We start from the raw sequence: 7,576 nt of genomic DNA, 5'->3' as shown, positions 1-7,576 counted from the left end.
TAATTAAAGAATTAATTGGACATTAATATGCCAAGTTTAGTCAAAATCATTAGAGCTAATTTTTGAGAAAATGAAAAAAATATAAAAAATCGATTCTATAAAATGGCACTGAAGGTCAATCGATTTTACCAAAAAAATTACTATCACACTCCAGGTATACACCCACCTCTCACCTTAAATATGTAATTTCAGTTTGGTAAGACTTTTCGATTTTGAGCTAAGGTGACCACACACAGACCATTTTGAGACTTGGTTATTTGGATTCAGGGACCTCATAATTTCTGTCAAAAACTGGAATTAAAAAGTTTGCGCAATCATTATACTTTTCCTTACTGTATATATTTCATAAATAGGTAAATTTCTTGAAAGAAAAACTTTAAAAATAAATTGGTTTTTATTTGGAAAATAAATTTCCTAACTTTCTAAACAAAATAGTATTTTCGAAGCAGGTGTTATACTGATTCAAATATAGTATTGATTTTATATACGTATGAAATAATATATCATGATGTCCCCGAGGGAAGTATGAAGTTGCAATATAAAAAAATATTTTTTTGTTTAAGTTCCATCTTTATGGTCATTATTGTAACTTGGAAACATTGTTAATTAAGGTTCTGCAGCTTAAATTTAGAATTTTTTTTAACTACCCTAAAGAATAATCATCAAATTAAACATAAAATATACTTGGTTTCAATAGATGAGGATTTAGTTTTCAAAAAAGGTTTTTTGAAGCATTAACCTACTACTTTACTAAGATTATGATGTATTTTCTAAGCTAATTGTTGCTCATACAATGCACATTGTTTAAGTTTATTTTTTTTTTTTTTGTAATTATATCCACATAATTGTACTCCTGTTGCTTATTTTAGAAATGCAAAGCCTTTTTAACTACACTTAATATTTTCAATATATTTATTTTAACACTGTTGAGGTGTACATTACCACCATTTATAACTGAAGATATGAGTATATGAAGGTGTATCTCACAAACATCGAATGAAAAAACTTTAACTTATATTCTTATTTGTACATATTTTAGAATAAGAAAGCAATTATGAACACCTGAAAACTATCAGGATTTATGGTTTAGAAAAATATAAGGAGTTGCTATGTAGAGGAGTGTTGAAAGTATTTTTCAATGGAAATATCCCTATCATTTCTTAATGTCATGTATCACCTTCATCCACTCATTCTATAATTTTTTTTCCTTAAGCAATTTATGAATACAATTGTAAATTCTTGCATTACTTATCACATGGTCTCTAGATGATTTTAAGTCATTGAAGTGAATAAAGTTTATATTTATTTAATTAGAAAAAATTAAAGGATAATTCCTTTTAAATAATTTTTAGTCATTTAGGCTTTAATTTATATCTTTAATATATTCTTAACAACATATCTTGGCTTATTAAGAAATTATAATTTTTTTTTCTTAAGTAACCCCGCAATAGATGTTAAGTTGATGTGTTTGTTTATTTTAGTTCATCACATTTTTATGTAACTCATTTTCTAAAGTGCTTTATGGAATGTTGGTATTCTTTGATTTAGCTTAGAGAAAAAAATAAAATAAAAAAAAACCTTTAAAGTAGTAGTAGTCTTGTGAATTAAGTTATAATTTCTTTATATTAAAACATAAATTAACATTTTCTTCATGGTTTATAAATTAAATACAGTAGTTTTGTGTTTTTTAGAATTTGAATTATCACTCAGTCTAAAATGATTATGATAAAACAATAAAATTAGGGAATAAAATTTCCTTTAAAATCAAAATAAATAATGATGGTAGAGAAGACCCAAAAAGTTTAAATAAACGTAATTTTATCAGGTTTATAGTTATTTAAACAAAACCATTGTAAAATTATAATTGATTAAGATAAATTATGTCAATTTTCTTTAACCATGGTCAAAACTGTGCCAGGCCAGAATGCTTTTAAACTTATAACATATTTTCAACCATGCTAACTCACAATGCAACAGCTGGGTCTGAGGACATATCAATACTTATTTATCTAAAATTTTGGTGAACTGAATTTAATTTTTAATTTAGGTTGTATTATTCATTTACTAATAAATGCATTACATTAGATAATACAATATGAAAATAGACAAATAATTTTTATTGGGCTTGACAGACCCACTATGTGATAATATTCATTATTCACCTGCCATTAATAGCTTATATATTGTTTATAAATATTGTACTTGTTTAATTTACCTTGGTCAGTTTCTTATTTCATTAGGACAATTTATTTATTATAAACATAACTTTTCTGTCTATATGAACAATCAAGAAGAAACAGTTTTTCAACATAAAATTTTGAAATTAAACCACAGTTCACTGTTTTTATTTTTTTAAAAATATATTTTTGCATATTTTAAATATTAATGAAAGTTACTAATATTCTCAGTAACAGGAAGAATCCTTAGAATTCTTTATATTTACATGTTCCTGTTTTGTTACCCCACATTATTTTTATTTTTTCAAAATATTTATTAAGGTCTTTAATTACACTTTTACATATAGTTGAAGTTTTTTTCATTTTATTAAAACCTAAATTTTATTTTTTATGTGAAGAGTACTGGAAAAAAAATTTGCTTGAGATACTTGTGCATTTGAGTATTTTAGTAACATTATTTTGTATTTCAGGATTAGGAAATGAAATTAGATTGAGAGAAATATCTTTTAATTAAATACAATAATTCTCTTTTATTAAAAAAAAAATTATATTGTCATTTATTGAGAAGGATAAACATTTCACTTTTCTTCTGAGCCAAGCCACTTTGCTAGTTCTAAAGACGTTGCACATAAGATAAATTAATACTTTGAACTCATAAATACACTATGAAAATTAATAGCTAGTCCAAATTTAAAGTTTAAACTAGATTCATAGTTTAATTAAAGATTGTAGTCAAAGAATTTCATTGTTGTTGAACACTTAGCACTATAAGAAGATATCTTGAAGAAAATTTTATTTTTTATATTTTAACACTCATCAAAAAATGGAACATTTATTTTTCATTTTATCCTGCATATGATGCTTTCTTATTTGTATATCTTTGTTAGTTTGTCTACATTATTCCATTTGTCTCTACTGTGATTATAATATCATATTAGAAATAAATTAATTTATAATATGTTTACATAATTTTTATTTTGAATATTTTAATGATTTGTAATATTTCTGAAATTGTTACAGATTAATGTAAAATTGATTAATTGTATTCATTAAATATCTTATCGAAACAATTTTATTTAGTTATTTAAAAAAAAAAATATGCTATTTAAAAATCCATCCTACTTTTGCTTTGTTATCCATTACTGATTTATACCTCATAATGTTATTATATTAGTACAAAATATTTTATTATTTATTTAATTTATATTTATATATTTTTTTAGTTGTAAACATTAAATGATTATAGTAACTGTGACACTTACTAGGTAAGTCGAGTTACCTAAAAATCAAGTTAACAGGGTGTAAACTGTCCTCTGTACATCTTTTGAGTTGTGTTAAATTGGTCAAGTCTTGCTTGTTATTGAGATTTTATACTTAAAAGACGTCCTGAGGAAAGTTTACACTCAGTTAACTCAATTTTAGACTGTTGGATTTACGACCTAGTTGACCTAGTTTTTCACGACTGCCTCAGATATGTTGTATAAATTTATTTTAAATGAAAGCTTGTATCAAACATTTATATGAATGATGCTGTTATAACCATCTGAACCCAATCATCGATAATTTTTTTTTCTTCAGCCTATGTTGATTTGCACATCTAATTTTGTATTATTTCACAAAAAGAAAATGACATGATTATTTTTTCTTCTCACAATTATGAGGTACATACTTATATAAAATTAGCATTATATTGTAATTTTTTATAAAAATTTATGTATGTGTTTTAATTTAGTTATTTAATTCTGCTATCAATTAAAAATATTGTTTAAACGTGTATTTTGTTGTCAATGATGAGATGTATTTAGTATTTTTATTTATTTTACCGTTCCTTTTTGTTTAAACTTAATTATATTCATTGTTGATTTTACCAAAATTTATAACTATTGCTAGTTAATATTGTTAATCAATTCATTTTTAATAAAGAATTTTCTTAGCAAAATCAGATGAAAAACTTAGCGTTTCATTGTTATCTTTGATAAAACAATTAAATATTTAACAAAATGTTTTAACACCACTTAGTTTCTCTAGTTGTTTTAAAAATTTCTTTTATGATATTTGTTGGTTGCAAAATAACTCATGAAATTTTGTATACTAAAAATAATGTATATTTGTATAAAGGTTTACTTAATATTTAATGAGTTGTTTTCTTGCCCTAATTATCTTGTAAATTATCCAACTTATAAATAAATATATAATTGTATGATTTTTAGGTGATCTAATTTAAATATCAAAGCACATATTATCTAATAAATGTAAAATGTAAATAATATTTTATAACTTACCTGATTATTATAAAATTTTGTTTAATATAATACAATAAAGTAAAATGTTTGATTATTTTAACTATATATTGGTTATATTTCAGTTAATGTGCCATTGTTAACGGAATAGGCCTTATCATAATAAATAATTGGGAGGAATGGCACTCTTTTATTCATAATGCATTTCTGGTTCTAACTATAACCAAATCTTTTATTTTATCAATATTATTATTTTTACATCATATAATTTATATACAAACCAGTTAGAACAAAGCCTGTAGATGAGCCAACTTCTAAAAAAGGTTTATTATATTTGTAGCTCATCAATTGGGTGGGTAACTTTCTCCAATTCTTCTTCTTTCAGCATTCAATAACACTGAGCTATTTAGACAGAACTGTTTCTATATTGGGCTATAATGTCCACAGGTGAAGCAATATTATTTTGTTTAATAAAATTTAATTATTTTTAAATTATTTTCTTGATGTAATATATTGCATAATTTTTTTAAATGACCTACAGGTGGTAAATATATTGTACAGTATCAATACTAGAGCAGTAGTTGCCCCAAGCTTAAGTATACCAGAGGTCCTGCCAACCAAATGTCACTTTCTCAAAGTATTACAAGAAATTTTTTAAATCGAAATAGGAAATATAAAATACATTGCAGCATTTACTTAGCACTGTTTTTTCTTATTTTTCTACATACTCAACCATTCTAAGGATAATTGTGGAGACATTTTTAGCTCACCAGGTTTGCTATGAACTTTGTTTTAGCTTCAAAAAGGGTACCATGGTGAAAAAAGTTTGGGAACCACTGGCCTAGGGTTAAAGTAATAAAATCATTTCTTATACTTTTATATAAGAGTATGAATTAGTAACTCCTTAGTTACTTTCGAAGAAAGGATAATATATGGGTTAATCCATCAGTATATCATCCAATAAACAAATTCATTACTGGGGTTAAAAGTAGGCTGATAATTCTTGTTCAGTTTCATTTTGCAGTTGAATTGAATAAATTAAAATGACCTGGCTTGGCCAGCTGAAGGACTACTTGCCATTTTTAAAACTCAAAAGACTCCAGCTTGAGTTAATTCCAGAGGCTTTAATGTGGAGTGAAATTGAAGACTGTTCTTTTCTGATGAATTGCGCTATACTACCATATAATGTTTATACAATACACTAAAGACTATGTAAGTGTTGCTGTAAGTATGACTAAAATGGAATAGTGTCCCCTGAGGAGGAGGGAGGAGTCAGTGTTATCTTGTTGATAATTCACACTCTGCTACGGTTCCATGGCCTTCTGAATTATAAGATCATTTCAGGTATTCTCTAAATTTTTTTGACGTTATTGCAATACATCCAGCTGTACAGTGCTATAAGGAGGCCAAAGAAACCTAATACCTCAATCATGAAAATATTCAGAGTTGGTTATGCCCTGTTTTAAACAAATTATAGGGTTGAAATAACCAGGTGTTTATAAATAAGAATTTCCGTGTGACTGTTTAGATAATAAATAATGGATTCCTTCTACAGTCACTTTTCAGGTGTATCTGCTGCTTGCTAGTGTTGAGCATTATTATATAATACTTGTATAAATAATTCTTTATTCATTAATGTTAATGAATTATTTATTCCATAAATAATTGATAATATTATTTATTGTATAATTATTTATTATTCGTATTTATTAATTTTATTCAATACACAGTGATTGATAAATTTTCCTTTTAGAAATACAGTAGTATTATTGACATAATGTAAAATTTCTTTTATCAGTGTCCATAGAATAACTATTTTCACTACTTTAGCGTGTACTGTTTATGATCCAAGAGGTAACAGGGTGGCACATGATCTGTTTAAGGAAAGGAAGGTAAAATTAAAGATTTTTTCTTAAGGAGTTTTGAAAAGCTGTTTTTATTTATAGAACAATTTACACAGTATCAATTATAGAATAACATATACATTATACTATGATCTATATAACATATAGGTATGTATTATATCATATAAATTGTTTTATATATGATTATGGCTATTCAAAACTTATAATAAAAAACTCTTTATATTAAATTTCCATTGAGTGCTCTCTTCTCAAATAGACTATGTGTTAATACATAATTATTCAATATATATTAAATATAAATATAAATGATTGACCGTACTATTTAGAATAATGAAGAAGATGGTCAGAGGTGTGATCAAAAGAAAACAAAAAATATTTAAGAACTATTTATTTTCTGATGTTATTGCCCACTTTGTAGAGCGTCATCAGGGCTAAAAAGATACCAAAACAACTAAAAATATTTTGACATAGTAGAATAATAAGATACAAAAAGTTAAATTGAATTGGGTTAAAATTATTTAAATATTAGTGAAAAAATTATATACAAATGAACAAAAATAAAAAATAAAAATAGTATTAATATAAAAAAAAAATTATGCAAACTATTTGGTTAAAAATGAACAGGAGACGCATGGTTTATTTTTAACCTAATAGGTTGTGTATTCTTATCATTGTCTATTTTATAGTAATACTATTTTTATTTTTTATTTACTTATATTTACATAATTTTAACCTACCTTAATTATTCACTTTTCTGTATATTATTACCCTACTATGTCTAAATATTTTTAGTTGTTTTTGTTTCTTTTTAGCCCTGATGACGCTCTACAAAGTGGGGCGAAATGGAAAATAAATAGCTGTTTTCTTTTGACCGTACTCCTTAGTATCTTCTTCCTAATTATCAAGATAGCGTCCCATGTCAAGTTCTGCTGTGGTTTCCACATTCCTTTCGGAAATACATGACTCATTCAAAGCCAAAATTAAAAAAATTATTTATTTATTTCATTGACCGCACCCCCAACCATCTTCTCCTCATTTATCATCCACGGTCAACTATCTCTCATAATTAAAAAAATTATTTAGTTAAGAAACTAGAGTTTCTAGATTACTAACATTTTATGAGTGTACATTCTATAAGTGAGACGTTGATTCCCAAACTACCCAAGTTTCTTTAGCAGATTTTGGAGTAAATAATTAGAAGGAGGAAATATTTAACATTTTCTTCCACGATAATTTACTTGTTCTTTATGTAATTATATATTAATAATTATTATATTAATTTTTGTAATTATTA

Source organism: Halyomorpha halys, unplaced genomic scaffold (assembly GCF_000696795.3).
Source record: "Halyomorpha halys isolate HHAL.00 unplaced genomic scaffold, Hhal_1.1 Scaffold602.1, whole genome shotgun sequence".
Taxonomy (NCBI): Eukaryota; Metazoa; Arthropoda; class Insecta; order Hemiptera; family Pentatomidae; genus Halyomorpha; species Halyomorpha halys.
Note: the sequence above shows the minus strand (reverse complement) of the source record.